Below are 18,061 nucleotides of genomic sequence, written 5' to 3'. Positions count from 1 at the left end.
GTTGGTTTAACTCTGCTAACGAGAGTCTTGTAAGATGGCAACATTAACAAAGAAAGGTGGTCAGCCGATTACAGATAAGGGCAGAGCACAGCCTCGTATTCCTTGTCCACATTAGTAGAAACATGTTCTAACGTGTTGTCCCCTCAAGCTGAACTTCAAACACTCTGATAAAATCTGGGGAGAAGTGACCTGAGGTATCACTGAATGAACTCCCCTGCTACAAATGAACTCCTCCAGGCTGGCAGCTCTGTTGTCAGCTAATAGTTATGTGTAGTATTTGTGCGTTCCGGATCTGCTGCATTAGTTTGTGTTTTATATAGCCTTTAGCATCCCCCACTCCTGCTTCCGAAGGCACTGCTGGTATCTTCCTTCCGGCATAATCGCCCAAACTGATCCTGGTGATGAAACGATCTCTCTTGATAAAGGCTTTCAGTCAAAACAGTGCTTGATTGTATGTAGTGCACACTGTCAGAAATCATTGTCGTGTCATGATCAGACTAGCCTCTGTTCCGCTAACCTCTGCGACTCACTGTATGTTCATTCAGCATTTCTTTATGTTCCTGGAGTTGACAAATTGCCCAGCACTAGTTGCTGTAGGAAACTGAAGCCCATGTAATTTTCTGTCTAAAAACGTCGACGGGGTTCAGTTCTCTCTCCTCTGCTATCCGTACAGACATGTCATGTCTGACTCACTTCTTCTGTGAAGCCAGGATGTTTAACCCCTTGAGGGTCACATGCATGGGACACTTGGAAAGACTTGTAGGCGTGTTTAAGCCTGTAACTGACTGAAATGGTTGAAGAACAGTAACCTCTTTATTTTGTACATTATCCGGTTTTTGCCCAAAAGGGTGGATTATGTCAGAAAAAACAATAATGTTGACCTGTTTTTAGAAAGACCTTCCTACCTAAACCTACGAAAACATCAATATGATATACACTTATAAAAAAGCTCTGCTCAAAGGCTGTACTGTTAGTTAAAAGTGTAGTTAGAAAATGTCAGAGAGATTTTATGTGAGATTTCTTTACTTCTGGAAGAGAACCAAGAAGTTCTGGTTTCACTTCAGCTGTGATGAAGGCTGGAAACAGGAGGAAACCGCCAGACTTACAGCTAATTAATCAATGCATTAAAGGCCAGTGCTCAAGATTTAGGTGAAAGGGATCTATTGGCAGAAATTTAATATAAAATAATGTAAGTGATTTGTTTGATAGTGTTTAATCATCTTAATTGTACTAAGTGTTGTTTTCTTACCCTAGAATGGGCTTTATATATTTAAATACTTTATATACAGATCATTTGCGGGGCCCTCTCTATGTAGGCCACCGTGTTTGTTTTTACAGTAGTCCAAACTGGACAAACAAAACAACCTTTTGAATTTGATAACAACTGAAGAATATGACATGTTCTCTTTCATGATTGGACGAGGAGGATGAGGTGAGGGGTAATCAGCTGCAACATGCAAATGAACCACTAGTCTGCACTAAATCCTACATACTGAACCTTTAAGTAATATTTTTATTCAAAACAACATTGTATAGTTTTTCTTATTATCTTTTGTTTTCTTGTTTTAAATTGTTCTCTTTTTAAGCACTTTGTAACTGCTGTGTTAAAATGCTGCTATATAAATAGAGGTATTATTATTATTGTCATTATTATTATTATTATTATTATTATTATTATTATTATTATTGTCTGGTCCTAATACAGGCTACATGCCTTTCCCTCGTTCCTCTGCTCAGTAGCTGACATATCTACTTCTGTCGGGAAGGAATCAATACTAATATTCATCCACCTTCCCTCCTTTCTTCCTTCTTCCCATCCTTCCCATCAGGCCCAGTAATCCACCTTGGTTTCTCACTTTGAAAAAAATAATACAAAACAATAGGTCCTCTCACCGATTTCGGTGCTCGGGCCCTAAATATCGGTCCTCCCTGACTCCGCCCCTCGTTTTCAGATGTGGATGTTAGAAGGGGGCTAGCAACAATGTGACAGACAACACACACACACACACACACACACACACACACAGCTCCGACCAGTGGATAATATCTTCACAGAGAACAGAGCGAGCCGAGGCGGACCAAACCAGGGCTGCATGCTCGCTCTGCAACCAGACGAACCGGAGCTAAACATGCACCGCCGGGCAGCAGCCGAGGAGCGACACAGATTCTAGGTAAGTCTTTGTTCGCTCTCCCGCAGCCTTTCCACTCAGATCTGCATGTTCTCCGGAGCGCTTCGTGCAGCACAGGCGGGAGGACGTGCGCGCACGAATGCACAAAACGACTCGGTGTTTGAAGGATGTTTTTTTTTCTTCCCATCACCATCTAAACCTGCTGATGAGAAAATGTGACAGGAAAACAACAATGTTTTGTCTTAACGGGATCACCGTGTCCATCAGAGGGAGCTTGGCAGATCATTGAGAGTATGCGCGGTTCTGCAAGGTTTGCACCTAAAACAAAAAACATGGGTTTAACCAACGTGAAGGGGCGATGGTGCCACATGGAGCAGAGTTCACGGCTCGGCTGCAGCATGCCATTGAGTAGCTTGCAAGAAAACCAGGTTCCTGCACACTGAGGAGTTCATTGACAGCGAGAACAGTGGAAACAGGCCTGCACGCTGCTCCACAACTTGAGGAGAAGATGCAGAGGTGTATTGTTCCCCTGACCCTTCTGTGTTTGGCTCCATGCACATGGTGAAGCAGGGAAACAGGAACCACAGATTGAAAGAAAACAGGCTCCAAGTCAATCAATCAATCAATCAATCAATCAATCAATCAATCACAATAATATGGTTTGTCCTTTTTGGCCGCCTACTTAAATTCCTGTTGCCCAATAATTTTGGTGTTTAATAGGGGATAATTTGAGTCTTCAGCTTTATTATCTGCTCCTGTGCTTGTAAAGTAAATCACAGCCGTGCTGCCGTAATGTTGACACACTGCTCACAGAAATATGTTTATTTTGCAACACTACACCTCTCATGTCTTCAGCCCTGCTTCACAGATGGAGCAGGCATTTTTTTTGTTTGCAGCAATTCGATTGGAAAGAGCCAGATACAATCTCGGCTACAACCCCTTTTGTGTTTTAAATTAAACACTAAGGTGTTACGTTCCCAATCACCTGGGCATCACACAATGGAGGAGAGTAAATGCTTTTAAAAGCAGAGAAGCGGATGAAAGTGTCAAGGGCAATTAAGTGTTTTCTTTTTCCGTGGGGAGTGTGATGTCTTTTGAAGTGCAGCGAGTCGTCTCACATCAGCTCAGGGAAAGTGGAAGTTTGTCACTCCAGAGCTGTCTGGGATTTTTCTGGCAGACGTTGAGAGGATGCTGAAACTCATTACAGTAAAGAGAACACACACACACGTATGCCTTCACACTTCTCTGTAGTCCACTTGATTCAAAGGCAGGTCTGTTCTCCTCTATTGTCTTCCCTGTGCAGGAAGCCTAAACAGCCGGGGAGGAAAATGGAAATCTCCTCTCTGGGTTAACATGACATTGCATCAGAAGAGTGTCATTTTTTGTTTGTGTGCGGCTGCTGAATAATTATGTGCCCACCGGTTTTCAGAGCTTCTCGGAGGTTGTTGGGAGGATGGAAGTTGAATTTGGTGAACACTGTTGAAAGTATGCACTTTAAACTAACTAAGAATGAATAATTAAACATTGTCAGCACTAGTAGTAAATTAATTAAATGGGACAAAGTTTAACCAGTATAAAAATGTATAATTGTAGAAACATTTACTTCTCAAAGATGTTTTTGGCACTTTATGCATAGTTCTTATCACACTGATGTTTGTTCAAGTTTTTCCAGGAAGTTTGGTTATTAGTTCAATCGATGTGTTAACAATGAGCGGAAACTTAATGACTGATAGCTGGGACTGACTCACAAATGCAGACGTGGGTATCGGCCGTACTTTGACAATGTGGCTCCATCTTCAGATCACTACTTCGCAGACCTTGGCTCCAAATGGCATCCAATGCACAACATGGCAGCACCCGTATCCAGGATAATTGAGCTTCATTTTTATTTTTCAGGATTAAGTAGAAATACATTTTCCGTCTTATATAAAGTCTATGGTTTTCTCCCATAGACCGTAGGGCTTCTCCAAAAATGAAAGTAAAAAAGACTATGTCTGCTCACTAATATTTTCAAGCTTCCCAAATTTTACGATTAGGAACTTGCATGATACAGGACATAAACCATTATTCCCAAAAATTATGAATCACTGGAATAATGCAACCCATATCAAAGAATGGACCCTAGACCATGCAACACTCTCCGAAAACCACCATCTAGCAGAGGGCATTGTTGTTATGCAGCTCAATATGCTGAGGATTTTGTTTGTCCTTCTTAAATTCTAATCCAATCATTATTATTGTCAACATTTTTATGATATGGACAAATAAAATGGCAAAAATGGAGCACTGGACAGTCCATTACAGTTCCCCGCAAACAGTGTGAGAATTTTCATTCTCACTTTGTTGCTCTCTTGTTCTAGTGCAAACAAACACGTCAGTGGGTTGAAAGCAACTGTGTGGAGGTTGATTTTCAGTTTTTAAGCAGAACAGTATAGCAGTGAGGAAGTGCTGCTGTTCTAAAAACACCAACTGATTTAATACGTAATTGCCAAAAGTGATGATGACCTCAGAACGGGGTGAAACCTAATGATTGACTGCTCACACCAGAGGACGTCCGAGAAGGAAGCGATTTGAGGAACGGAGTGTCATGAAGATACAGTTCAACATAAATCCCCATATTTAATGATTGCTATATTCATTCAATTCCTGCGTTCGCATTAGTTAAAATGATACTGAACAAAATATGAAAATGTGCAGTTGCTCTCTGAAGTCTCACAGATCATTGTGATGGAGTGTTACTATTTAGAGGATGAGTCCCTAATGTCTGTTCTATGTTGCAGTATGGGGTCCATTAGGAAGATCATTTAGTGTTGCCGGCTGATGTGTCATGTACGTGTGTGGAAATGAGAATGTATCTGATCCTGATCCTACAGCATTGGTAGTAGAGTGAAAATATATTAATAAAGAAGTTTTGCCTTGTGGACATATTTGCATGCGCTATGAATGTCAATAAAGGACTGATGCACAGAATCAGAGGTTGGTCTGTTTGTCAGCACCATATTCAAACATTTATTCTAAATACTGGACCATTACAGGTCCGGAGATCCCTAAGCAACTGCATTGATTTTACCATAGGATGAAATTATGTCTTGAAGAAGTGTTTTAATTGTCAATTAAAATTGTTTAATATCTGTTCTTGTTGTTGCATTGATTATTGTTAATGGCAAATTTTGGTCAGTTGTGGGGTGCTAAAAACGTAATTGGTCTAACAAGTGAATAGTTGCTTGTTTATTTATCTAGCAGTTAAGTTAGCATTCATTTGATTAAAGCCAAACCAATGTATCAGTTGGCCTGTTACATACTTGCTATACTTTTTACGGATATATCGATATTGGTATTTATGTTTGCTAATATGAATACTTTTACTTAAATGATACACATTTCTGTTCATATTTTCAATTAAATTAGTTTTCTTAATTCTAGTTCCATATACTGTATTTTGTTGTTTGTGTCCTTTCTAATTATAGTCTTTTATAATAAAATGCATCGTTAAATTTTAAACTATTAAACCCCAAACATTATAGGAATAAGTTTCTATTTAATATATGAGCCAAGATATGTATTGGTCAGTACATTGGTGTCGGAATAAAAAAAAACTCCCCGAAAATTCCTATCTTCTCTGGCTCAAAATTGTCATGTTTCTCGTCACCTGGTGAATCCAATTTGATTATTCACCCTCTTTTTGCTCCGTTTTGAGTCTCCACCAATTCGTTACACTTTATATCTGGCTCTTACACTGTGAGTCGCCTCACTACGTTGATGAGCTCGTCTCTAACAGTACAGTGGGTCTTTCAGTGCCTTTAGAGGCCCCAGAAACAAAGCGATGAGTTTGATTGAAAGTGAAGTTTGGAAGCAGACAACAAGACAATGAACTGAAACAAAGCTCTGTAAAGCTATGGGGGGGGCTGCATATTCAGGCGGTAATTATTCAGATGCACACTAACAGACCAGACCAGCAGTTATCTGAGCTCAGCCTTCAAACGCTGGAGCTCTGGAGTCATCTAGGCCAGCTGTGCCGCTCACTCCTGGCCGAGCGTGTGAGCGCTCCGAGGACGGGACCCTCAATGAGAAACACATGGACGTCCAGGGTAATTAGCTGTCTCCGCCAGATTGTAAACTTCCTGAGCGGAGACATGGCTCGGGGTCTTGTTTCTGTGTGTGCTGCTTTCCTCCCTTTGTTGTGTCTTTTTGAAAAGGGACTTGGGACGTTATGAGCAGCTTATTGTGGCATAGCTTTCCTAGTTGTGCTGTTAGTCTGTGATGGTGGGCTTATGTCAGTCTGTGTTTAGAAGTAAGTGACCAGAGTTCAGAGTGATTATAGAGAGGTTAAGCTGTCTGAAAATGGCTGCAGAGCTGTAGATTAGTGCGCATCTCTGCTTGGTCAAACATCATTTTCTTCTCCACTAATACACCAGACAGGGTGTGAAATACGAATGGATCTTACCAGCATTTTTTTTTTATGCATTAATGCTGCATCTTTCTATGGCACTGAGTTTCTGTATATGTTAATCCAGCTCACAGTTTTCTTGAAAGTTTCCTCGCAAGAAACTGAAGTTGACTCTGAATCCTCAGCAGGACACCCGACCAGTCTGAAGTCGATCTGATGAGCATTCTACAATGAAAGCATTGATGTGTCTTGTTCTTAGCTTGGTGTGTGGAGGGGGCGGGGGGGGGGCTGCTTACAATAAGCTCATAAACATTCAGTGTAGGCAACTTACATTACCAAGGAAACCCTTACAGAGTGCAGTGTGTGTGTGTCAGTTGTTTTGTTTCTTTTTGTTGGAGTTGGCTTGTCCATGCTGTTGGTGTCTGCGTGATTGCACAGAAAGTCCCGTCACAGTTGAGGTCCCCCTTGCTTAAAATCCTGGCATGTCAACAGTGGGTCCTGCATGAATATGTAAGCTGCTTTCACACATGCACTGAACTCCAGATAATCTCCTGCAATTATCCGGAGGGGCCCTACCCAAGAATCGAAATATCCCAGTTTGTTGTTGCGGACAACCTCTGGAGTTTCTGCTGCCAGCTCCCCAGTAAAAATTCAGGATAAAGTCCAAGTGGGTCGATGTGAGAAAGCAGCAGGATATTATCCAGAGGATTCCCTGTAAGTTTCTGAAGAATATAAATGTCTATGGATGAACAAGAGGAGATTTCGGTAATAAGTGCTGATGTCAGTGTTGATAAACTGTAAAGAAAAACGTGTGATCTCTGCGGCAGAATTTATACGTTGCATCCTGTTTTCTGCATACTCTACACAGACGCCCCCTCCCCCCTTGTCTGGATGCAGAATCTCCTGCTGTGTTCTTCATATGTGAAAGGCAAACTCCAGGGAAGGGCCGGACCCCACAGAAGTCATTTCAGAATTCATCTCTGAAAATGGCTGTTACCTCCTTTTTTTCCCAAACTTCACGTAACGTATAGAAAAAGCAGCGTTAAAAACTTTCTCTAGATATGTTCAACCAAAACAAATCAAGTGGATACTGCACTTCCTTGGGTCCTAGGCAGTGCAGCAGCCGCATTTGATCAGATGAGCAGTTGTTGAGGGTCCACACCTACCATCAGAATGCGTCTCCACATGTGTCTCAAGTGACCACTCGTCATCTGACCTTACTTCCCTGATTCATATGCAAATAAATCATCATTGCTGTTTGCAACCGACTGAATATGTTGCTGTTCCTCTCCAGCTGTGACAGATGGGCCTACTGTCAGTGTGGGTTTGTGTGTGCTCTACAGTGGAAAAAAGATTTTATTCATTTGAAATATGTGGTGCTAAACATTGTTATATATATATATATATATATATATATATATATATGGCGGTGGCCACAAATAAAGAAGTGTAAAACTATTTTGGGTTTATTGGCAAGCTGGAGGATATCATTTTGAGCAGGTGGTCCTTCAATGTGGTCAGGACACTTTTGCATCGACAGAGTTAAAGGTCAGATGTCAAGAACACCTCCAAACGTGGTCTGAAGTGATCACATCTCAAATGTGTGATTAAAGCATCTTGGTTATGTCCACACCTGAACTTGACACTGTCTGATCGGATCACCCAAGATGGATGTGGACGCCAGGTCTGAACTCGATCTGTATCTAGACCAGAGAAATGTTGTTGGTCTTAGCTGGTCGGAATGGATTGAAGCTTCTTAAGCTTTATTTCTTTATTTCCTAGTTGTTAATGGGCATAAATAATGTCTCTCAATCTCTTCCTAGTTCAGAAACAAAAGGAGTGATGGTGTCTGATCATACAGTCTGATGGATACAAGCGTTGTAACAGCCACTAGGCCTCAACAAGCAGTTGACCGGATAGTCGTATTAGCTTCAAGTGGACTTTCTTTACCTTCTCACATCAAAGTGTCTGCGCTCCCAGCTGTATTTATGGAGCATAATGTGAGGTGAAGAGCCTCATTTCCTTTACAGGACCTTGCAGGCTGTATTTGAGAGGCCTCCGCACCGTGAAAGCCTGTCATCAAGAACTGCTGTCCTGTGTGATTTATCACAATGCATGTGCTCACAGGGTCAGGAGGATTCAACTGCTCCTGGTCCTGTGTTCATATCAGATGTCCTTTTTCTTAAGGTGGAAGTCCTTTTTTTTAAATGATACATTGGCACTGCTTTATTTTTTGACATTGAACAGCCCTTTGGTGTCTGATTTCTGATATTTGATGACTGTCTCTTGTCCCTCATACACGCTGAATGAGTCAGAGACTTGTTTTCTCTCGAGGGTCTTGTCAGAGCTGCTGGTTTGAAATGAAATGTGTCCTGAGTTTTGGTAATTACACAGTGCATGAACACTTCACATGGTGCTGTAATAGAGGGAGAGAGAGGGGCTAATTGATAGTCAAGTGACCTTGGCCATGTCTGTCCCTGTACCTCCTTCCAGACATGCTCTGAAGTGCGGATATTGTGCTTGTGAGAAAGCAGCAAAAAAATGTCCAGAATATTTGCAGCGAATAAATGTCCCAGGATGAAAAAGAGGTGCCATACATGTAGAGGGCACAGACAAAGATGTGGACTTGGAAAGACATATAAGAGAGCTTTGGGTGATCAGAACTGACACCAGTGTTGTTGTGCTGTCAACAAAAAATATGATTCTCGCATCAAAATTCATATGACATGTCCTGCCTCCTGCAGGCTCTATCCAGCCGCAGCCCCTCGTCTGAATTCTGAAAATTGCTTGTTGCTGTGTACGTGTTGAGCGATGTCTCACTGCTGTCTTTGTGCATTAAAAGCAAATTCCATAAGGTTCGACCAGAGTTTAAGTCTGAAAACGGCTTGTGTATGTGTTTCCCAGGTGACCGTTCAGTATTATTGTTTGGATGTCTGACCCTGTTGTGGGATCAGGTGTGAACTTTCTACAGCAGACGGACTGTGGCCACGGTGTATGAGAGACTTCTATCTCCCTGCTCCCCTCGGCCATTACTGGATGTTGCCGCTTCTGTAGGACGAGATTAATGAGTGTCTAAGCACGTCTTTGCAAAAATAGACATTTTTTGTTCTGCTGATACAATCAGTGCTGTGAAGGAGGATAGCGGGGGACAGGGCAGACCTAATCTTCCTCAGCGGGATCAGTCTTTAATGGAGTTAGGACTTTCTGGTCTGACCTTGCTGCACCTGGTATTACAGCAGCATGGGACCATCCCCTCATGAGCCTGATCCCCCCCACCACCTACAGAGAAGTGGGATCAAAGATGCCTTGCTTGTTTTTCTTTGATCCTTTCTCAAAATCGTGTGCTTGTGCGCGTGTGCTTTTTTCCCCCCGGCAGCAATGGACACAAGCCTTGAAACTGACATGATACCAATCGAACAGTAGATACACCAAATCATGGAAATGCGTGATAAAAGTTCTTCCAAAAACAAACTTAAAGCTGCTCTAATAAACCTCAAACGAGGGTTGATTGTGGAATGGGTCACTTGTCGTGTAGTTTGTTGCTAACCTTACCTAACCTGACATGCCAGATGGTTTGTGGAACAGAACCATCTGGGAAGGCTTCGTTGGCAACTGTTTGGAACACGGCAGGAGCTTTCAAAGAAATACTTGTAAGGTGATTGGATGAACCATCTGTCTATCACGGTCTATCCTGTTTGCCAAAGGCACTTCTCAGAAGAGCGGAAACATCTTGTCTTCAGTGCCATTCTCTGTTCTTTGCTCTTCTTTCAATAAGCGAATACTTCCCAGTTCTGATGCTATGGCAACATCTATGTCGATGTATTTAGGAGCCACCAATGTTGGTAACACTTACAGGCCTAGATGTCAGAGACTACAGTCCTGAATGTTTTACGAATAAGCCTGTTTGTGTGCAAGCTAAGGTTGGTTAAGAGGAGTGCTCTTAAACTCACTGACTACCTTAAATTAGAATTTAGTCTGCATATATGCTGACTGACTCCTGACTGACTTTATATGACCAGGATCGGGGAGGAAAGAGTTGATGGGGAGAGCTACAGTCAAATGAAAGAAACACTCAAGAGGTGAAGAAGGGGAGAGTCTCCGACATGCAGATGAGACGCAGAGTTCACAGCTGCACAGTTTGTCTGGTAGAGCAAAGTGTCTCATGTCTTATACTCAATTAACTCTGAAATATCAAGTGAAAAATCTATAGAGGTCTCAGCTGGACTAAGATGAGTTGTGTCAACGCCTGGCCACAATTCAGACTTGCAGATAGCTGCTGGTGGTTCCTCCGTCATAGGACACTGATCCGTCTGAACCACCACGGTACAGCCACAATCTAAGTGCTGAAGACAAGAACAGAAAAAAATATAACTTCCTTTTCATTCTACTTGTGGTTAGAATGTGCACTTTTACTTTTGGTTTCAAACCTGGTCTGTGCTTAGCTGTGCATCTAAATGCGTGCATGCACTTATGCGATTGCATGCCCTTGTGTACGTGATTGGCAGGCGTTCGGATCTCTGGAACGAGCTGTACTGCCTGCAGTGTGTTCTCAGCCCTGCATGCTAGGTGCCAGTGGTGAGGAGGTGGTCGACTTACTGCTGGTAGTAAGTCACAATTCCACACAAAGACTGGCAGTCAAACAGTAGTACAGTATCTGCACTCTCACCCTTTCGTTCACATTGACAGCGATGCAGGAGTGGATGCGTTGTTTATTATATCATTTGTCGGTATGGAATAATAATTAAATGACCGACTTAAGGACGAACGTTCAGAGAACGGTCAGTGGAGCGGTGTCTGCGTTTACATCTGCATGCACAGCAGCACAGCAGAATGTAGGTCAGAGAATAAGGCAGATGTGGGGGAAGGAGAGAAGGTGAGCCTTGGAAGTGAGGGGAATAGGAAGCCTTTCATTATGTCATGTTGGAGCAGAAGCAGGATCAGGGCAAGAGATATAGTTTTTCCCATTCGTTCTCTGGCACTCAGAAAGAGTGACCTTTGGGTTCTTGGTCACCTCTCTTAACAAAGCCCCTCAATAACGATATTTGGCTGTGTGGTCTGATTGCCTATGTCAAGGTAAAATTTCAGTTTTTATATTTTAATCAATGTTTTTAACTAAATCTTGTAATTTTGAGATATTGGGTGGAGATTGATGAAGGGGTACAGTAACCTATTTTCATTTCAACAAAAGGTTGCATCATAATGTAATAGAATAAAAGTGAAAGTAAATTAATAGAGGAGAGCGTGGCCTAGGGCATAGAGCGGGTGTTCTGCAACAAGAAGGTTGCCGGTTCGAATACCACTCTATCCCATCTGCATGCCTAAGTGTCCTTGGCAAGATACTGAACTGGGAAAATGGTCCCTTTTTAGTGTTCTAAAAATGTAAGTCGCTTTGGACAAAAGCGTCAGCTAAATGACATCTAATGTAATGTGTTCTGCATGTTACTGGTTATACAGGGGGAGAGTATAACCCAGATTATTTCCCATAGAATTTACAGACGTCCCCTAAACACCTCATGTGCAGGCTATTGATAGACACTAGCTTGGCAGAGAGGGGTTATGCAACATAACATCAAACTATAATGATATAACTGGAATTGTCTCATCCTATATTGAATTTGTATAAATAAATCTTTATAATGCTATAATGCCTCAGCTCTGCCTCGCGCAATAACCTGATACTTTTGTATAAAGTTATGTGTTATTATTAGCAATGACAGACGTTAAAAACAGAACAATTAAACAATTAAACTGTTTAACTTGATTGTTTTTCACAGCAAGACTGCTTTATATGAGCTCAGGCTTCCGGTCGTTCAGTCGACTGGCTTTTCTTCACAGCTGCACTGTGGAGTTTCAAGATGTGATTTCCTCTGGAAAGTGCCGACACTTCGCTGTATAATTACACATGTGAATGCAACGGCTCACACAATTCCATTGCTACGATTTACACATGTTCCATGAATGCCTCATATGCATGATAGATGCTAGCTTGGAAGAAAGGGGCTAGCATGATAATATATAACTATGACATGAACGGTTTAGTCTCATCCTATGTCTCGACTGAAAATAAATAATACCTTTTAAAAAATGCTTCCCATAATCCCTGTCCATAATGTCCATCTTATGGATTTTGACTCTACAAAATTTGCAGTGATGACAAAAATTCTACTTGATTGTTTTTCACTGCAAGACTCTTTATATGAGACGCTTTATATGAGCTTATCTGTTTTAGTCGACCGGCTTTATACTTAACAGCTGCGCTATTGAGTTTAAAGGTGTGATGAAGTGCAGCGAATGCCGGCTGTATAATTGCACATGGTGAAGTTTGCACAGTAATAACCTCATTTCCTCTGGGGGCTCCAGCAGAGTGGACCTGCTGCAGGGGCTTCATTTAATGAACAGTTAGTCTGCACATATGCCTTTTTAGTTTGAGCTCAGATTTCTCTCTGCAGCCCTGGACTTCAGATGATGATTCTGATGCAGCTTCTCTGCTCTTGTCTCATGTAACCACTCAAGCTATTGTCTCTAGATATGATATATGAGAATGTACAGGTGGTGCGTGTTGTACAGTGAAATATTATACCTTGCATTTGCTGTGTTTGGTAGGTTCATATCGCAGTTACAAAAATGGATCAATATCTTTATCAACCGCTGCATTAAGCACAGTTTTGTGACTGGAAACGTCAGAACTCATATGACAGGCACTTTTTAAAGTCTGAAAATAATACTGTCTAAGATTATTTCTATTAGTCCAAATTTTAAGACCTGATGGTAAAAATGGTGAAATTAATTGCTGCTCAGCTGCCTTACAGGTTTACACCTTGATGTCTTGTCTTGACAGTAATTTATGATCTCTGGTACAAAACTCTGTGTTAGAACAACTTTTTATTCAAACTTTGTATAAGAAAGATTTTAAATGGAATTTGCTCATTTGAAGTGGAATGTGTCAGATTCCATTTGTGGAGCGTAAACTCAACCCTTAGTTGATTTTTATTGGAAGATGTGAAAATAATAGATTGGAAGAGGAAAAGAACTCCAGCCAGTTAATTGTTAGAATTCAGGAACAATCTTTATGTTTTGAGGCTTTTGTTTCTCCCAAAGTCAGAAATTCCACTTGAGAAGCCACATGGAGTTTAATAATGGAGCCAACTGGGCTCATTATTTATTTTATCCATTATTCAAATCTACATGAATTAATTAAGTTGCTTTTAAATATGGAGGCAAACGATACTGCAGTTGTTTTCTCAAGACTGCTGCTCAAATAAAACCTTTAAAGTTAGATCTATATTTGGGGAAGAGTACCAAAAACGCAGTATAATTCAGAAGACGCAGCTCAAAATGCATGGAAGAAGTCACCATAGTCTTTTTTTAATGTGAATTACCCATTTATTAATTCATTTTGAATGATTTTGTGCTACTTATGTGGCTGCTACTCTCTCGAGTCTGTATGTGTGAGCAGTGTAAAAGGGTCACACTCAAAATCTTTTTCATCAATGTTTGGATGCAGCCACTCCCAATTCCAACACTGGTAAACTTTGGGTGTTAGCAGGTTTTGATGGACACAACACACGCTTTGATTTCAAACATACTTGTTTTCTGAGTTGCAGTATGTTTTCACAAGTGGTGTTAACCAATAAAAAGCACTTTGCCCAAGCTAGAGCTCATAAATAACTGGGCCCCAGTAGTGAAAATACAAACACCCACCCGACACCCACCTCTGTTTCAGGCTACATCCTGTTTCTAATTGTGGCACCTCATGTTAGACCTCACTGGCAAATCTCCTCATACATGGAGCTTGTGCTGCTTTTGCAATTTCACCATGTTCTCCTCTCATGATCCTGCGAGACTTGGCCTGGAAGTTCACAAATGAATCCAGCGATCCAAAATTGAGCCTGACGTGATGTAATGCCTGGAATTCCTAATTTTATCAGCCAATGCTAGCTTATCACAGATACATCAGTAAAGACATCTGCGTTTTCTTATACATGTTGACCAGGCATGTTTACGATACAATTCTGCACACAATAAGCAAGTAATGAAGGCAATATTTGTTGTATTCTTTGTTTGTGGATGTTTTTACTGTCAATGCTCATATTGACCCCCAAACATCTGTGATTTGATTTGAGTAGTTGCCATTTCTCCTGAAGTATACGTTTAGTTACTGAGAGCGTTTTCACACCTTTAAAGTCCTTGTTTACATATGCTTGATGCTGATTGGTCTGAAGACAGGCGTGTGTCTGATATCGTCTTGTTGGCAGTTCGGTGGGTACCAATCTTTGAATGAAGAAAATGAATAAACTTTTTATTTGGTTAATTTGGTTGCCAATGTACCATCGTTATGTGCAGACAGAAGAAAATGGGTTCTTACATGACCTGTTTCAGTCCGAAGCTCAATGGCGAGGTGGTTTAACAGGCAGTGTTAGACAAATAGAAGCTGTTAATCAGGCAAAGTGACTCGAGTGGAGCCCCAGAATCAAATTATAGAGCTGGAAATCGTCACAAACGGTTCCCTTTAATCTCTATTAGCATAACCAGACTCTGCCCACTTATTGTAATTGACGTCTATTTTCTGCTTAAATAGAGGCAAGTATGGGAAACATGTTCCAGTGAGCTAACTTCTACATTACCAAAGCCAGAATCTGTATTTCCGACAGAATCCTCTGTTTGCTTATTTGAGAATATTTATCAAGACCCCCTCGACCCCGGATCCTCAGCACTCTCAGGTAAAGTGGACTAAACCATTTTCAGTGGGATGCTTTGCAGCTGTACTCTTGTGACGGCTGGCAGAATTTACCTGGCAGTAAAATAGTGAGAGTTCAATACAGTCACCTCCGGCAATGCCTGTACTATAGACACAATGAGAATCTTACAGCAGGGAGCAGCAGGGCATGCTGGGTCTCAAAGAATAGGGCTTTTCAAAAAGGAAAATATCTTTAAATATACTGTGGTGGAAATTTATCTCGAGATGTGAAATAAAGAGTTGCCTTTAGAGTTTTTAATAGTAAGCTCTGCAGAGGTTACACAGTAAGTACGGCTGCTCACAGTGGAACTCCCCCAAAGTCAAAAAAGCAGGGTGTGGTACACAGTGGTGTTTCAGGAAATGTAGCATGAAAAATATCTGTCTGTGGCTATTGGAACTACCTTTACAGAATAAGTGCATAAACACTGTTTGTGGTCACATGTAACTTGGTAAACAGACAAGCAATTACTGTTGCTTCTTTTGCTGTTGCACCCTTCCTCTTTTCTGGTTCTGTTGTGGTTTTTAATGTAGGGGTTGGCTTAGATCCAGTGTTATTATCGTCAAGTTCCTATTAATAACTTAATCTGCACTCGGTTGATGTTCACTGAAAAAACTGAATCAGAGTTTTTTGTAGTTTCCTGGACTCTATACTTAAGATTAATTGACTTAGAGATAAAACATTGATAGCAAACAACAGGCTGCTTGATTCCTCTTCCACTATATTCTCTTAAAATTATTACTCTTTTATCATAAAAGTGTGATTTAGTTCGCGAAATCTCCGATTTATTGAGCTAAGTATCGCTAATACTCCCTAGTACAATACACTGTGGGGTATTCTATCGTTGTCCACCCACTTTATATTGGCAAAGGTAGACTTAATGTAGATGTAGAATAGGGCTAGGTGTGTGTGTCACAGCTTTTTCACCTGGAGACATGTATTCTTTATGTTTTTTAAAGAAGTTTTTTCTGTCACATGTTAGAAGCTTCATCAGCCACCCCCCACTCGCTTGATGCGATTCCAGTGGGGGATTCTCCTGCGGAATCTCCTGCCTTTTTGTGGACTTTACACTAGGGGACGAGGCGTAAAAAGTCTGCAGATAATTCGGAGGCTCTCCCTCGGACATTTGTGTTCAAACATGGAGAAACTCACCATTTCCTACATATAAACAGGGCAGTGTCTTATTCTGTCTATTGTTTCAATTGGGTTGATAAGGATTATGGATGTCTATATAAACGTGTTCAGTCAGGGAGTCTGGAGAACACAGATTAAATTTCGCTAGACTGTAAGTGGACCAGAGAACTAGCACAAATCTCATAATCTCATCCCAAGTCAGTTTTATGTATCGGTTTCCTGGTGTATAAACTGTCAAAGCTGATCAAGCTCTGAACCCTTTGCCTGAATTGGTCTACACTTATTGTACTTGCCAAATCACTACTTAAGTCAAGTTTAGAGTAAAAATTACAGGCATCACCATGCGCTGTACCAGGTATTTGGCCCGACCGCATGTAGCCTGGAACAAAACGCCCCCCCATCCCTACTCTTCCAGTGTAGACGTCACATTAGGAACAGAAAAGTGTAGATCTTTGTCTTTACTAAAACTAAACTGTGCATTATTGTGATTAAGATCATTACTTTCACATCCTCTCACCGATCTTACTGTGAGCTACGGGGGATGTAGCTGCTGCTACTCAGAAACCGACCAGTCGATGTAAACCGAAGTTGTAAACACTACAAATGTTGTATTTTATGGTCACCAGAATTAAATGTGGATTGATCAATGTAGTTCATCGACGTATTTTTACAGCAAAAAGTTTTACAGTTTTAAATAATGGAACATAAACATTGTTTCACTATCCCATATTCACTGGGATTAAGTCATTTTTTTTGTTTGGTCTTTAAAAAGACAGGTGCTTTTCATTCAGTCAGGCTCCTTTTTGTTCATCACCGCCTCCTGCTCTCTCCCAACAAGTCGTTTAGTTGTCCTTCGCTGTCTGGCAGGCGCAACGTTTCTATGTTTCTTTTTTTGTACCGTTTTCATTGTGTGTGTAGAACCTCACAAGACTGTCTCTGTCCTCCACCCCCGCCTCTCCATCTGTGCTACACATTTATGTTGTTTCATTGCAGTTACTGAAGCACACATCCTGATTGGTGCCAGGTGAGGCAAGCTAACACACACAAACACACACACACACACGCACACGCACGCACGCACGCACGCACACATGCACGCACGCCACCCCTCAGGGCACACACACATGTTCTGGGGTGTGTGTGTGACACTCTGCAGTGGGTTTCTTTGGAGTAGTGGTGCATATAGATGACATTTGCTTTTTAAAAACGCTGTGTTTTCCTGCTCATCTTCATTGATTGTGTGTGTGTGTGTGTGTGTGTGTGTGTGTGTGTGTGTGTGTGTGTGTGTGTGTGTGTGTGTGTGTGTGTGTGTGTGTGTGTGTGTGTGTGTGTGTGTGTGTGTGTGTGTGTGTGTGTGTGTGTGTGTGTGTGTGTGTGTGTGTGTGTGTGTGTGTGTGTGTCAGACATGCTGTTATTATTTCCAGGTGGTAAATGGCATATTTTCCACAAAGTAACGTTCAACCTCAGTGTTGTAGACATGTCGAAACTGCTACCCGGGGGATTAGTGTCTATCACCCAGCCCACCTCTCAGCCCGGAGGCAAGAACAGCCATAAGTTTACCGAAAGTAATCAGATGTGTGTTTGTGCAGATGTGCGAGCGTGTTTTTTTCCCACACTGTCTCTTCTCCCTCTGGCCCAGTTGCCCCATGCTGTTCTCCTCCTGCTTGACCAGGGTC

At 41.5% G+C, this 18,061-nt stretch overlaps 1 protein-coding gene across 2 annotated transcripts in view; it reads left to right on the top strand.

The window, feature by feature from the left end:
- Positions 1 to 1,960: 1,960 nt before the first annotated feature.
- st6gal2a (ST6 beta-galactosamide alpha-2,6-sialyltranferase 2a) overlaps positions 1,961 to 18,061 on the top strand; it is a 46,911-nt gene continuing 30,810 nt past the window's right edge. The window contains exons 1-2 of one of the 2 annotated variants that reach the window (XM_053439454.1): positions 1,961 to 2,171; positions 17,379 to 17,409. The gene's annotated coding sequence lies outside the window, so the exon portion shown is untranslated. The remainder of the gene's footprint in view (positions 2,172 to 17,378; positions 17,410 to 18,061) is intronic. The other variant, XM_053439453.1, reaches the window with a different exon arrangement.

This window comes from Pleuronectes platessa, chromosome 14, assembly GCF_947347685.1.
Source record: "Pleuronectes platessa chromosome 14, fPlePla1.1, whole genome shotgun sequence".
NCBI classification, from domain to species: domain Eukaryota; kingdom Metazoa; phylum Chordata; class Actinopteri; order Pleuronectiformes; family Pleuronectidae; genus Pleuronectes; species Pleuronectes platessa.
Note: the sequence above shows the minus strand (reverse complement) of the source record. Positions and strands in the feature narration are given on the sequence as shown.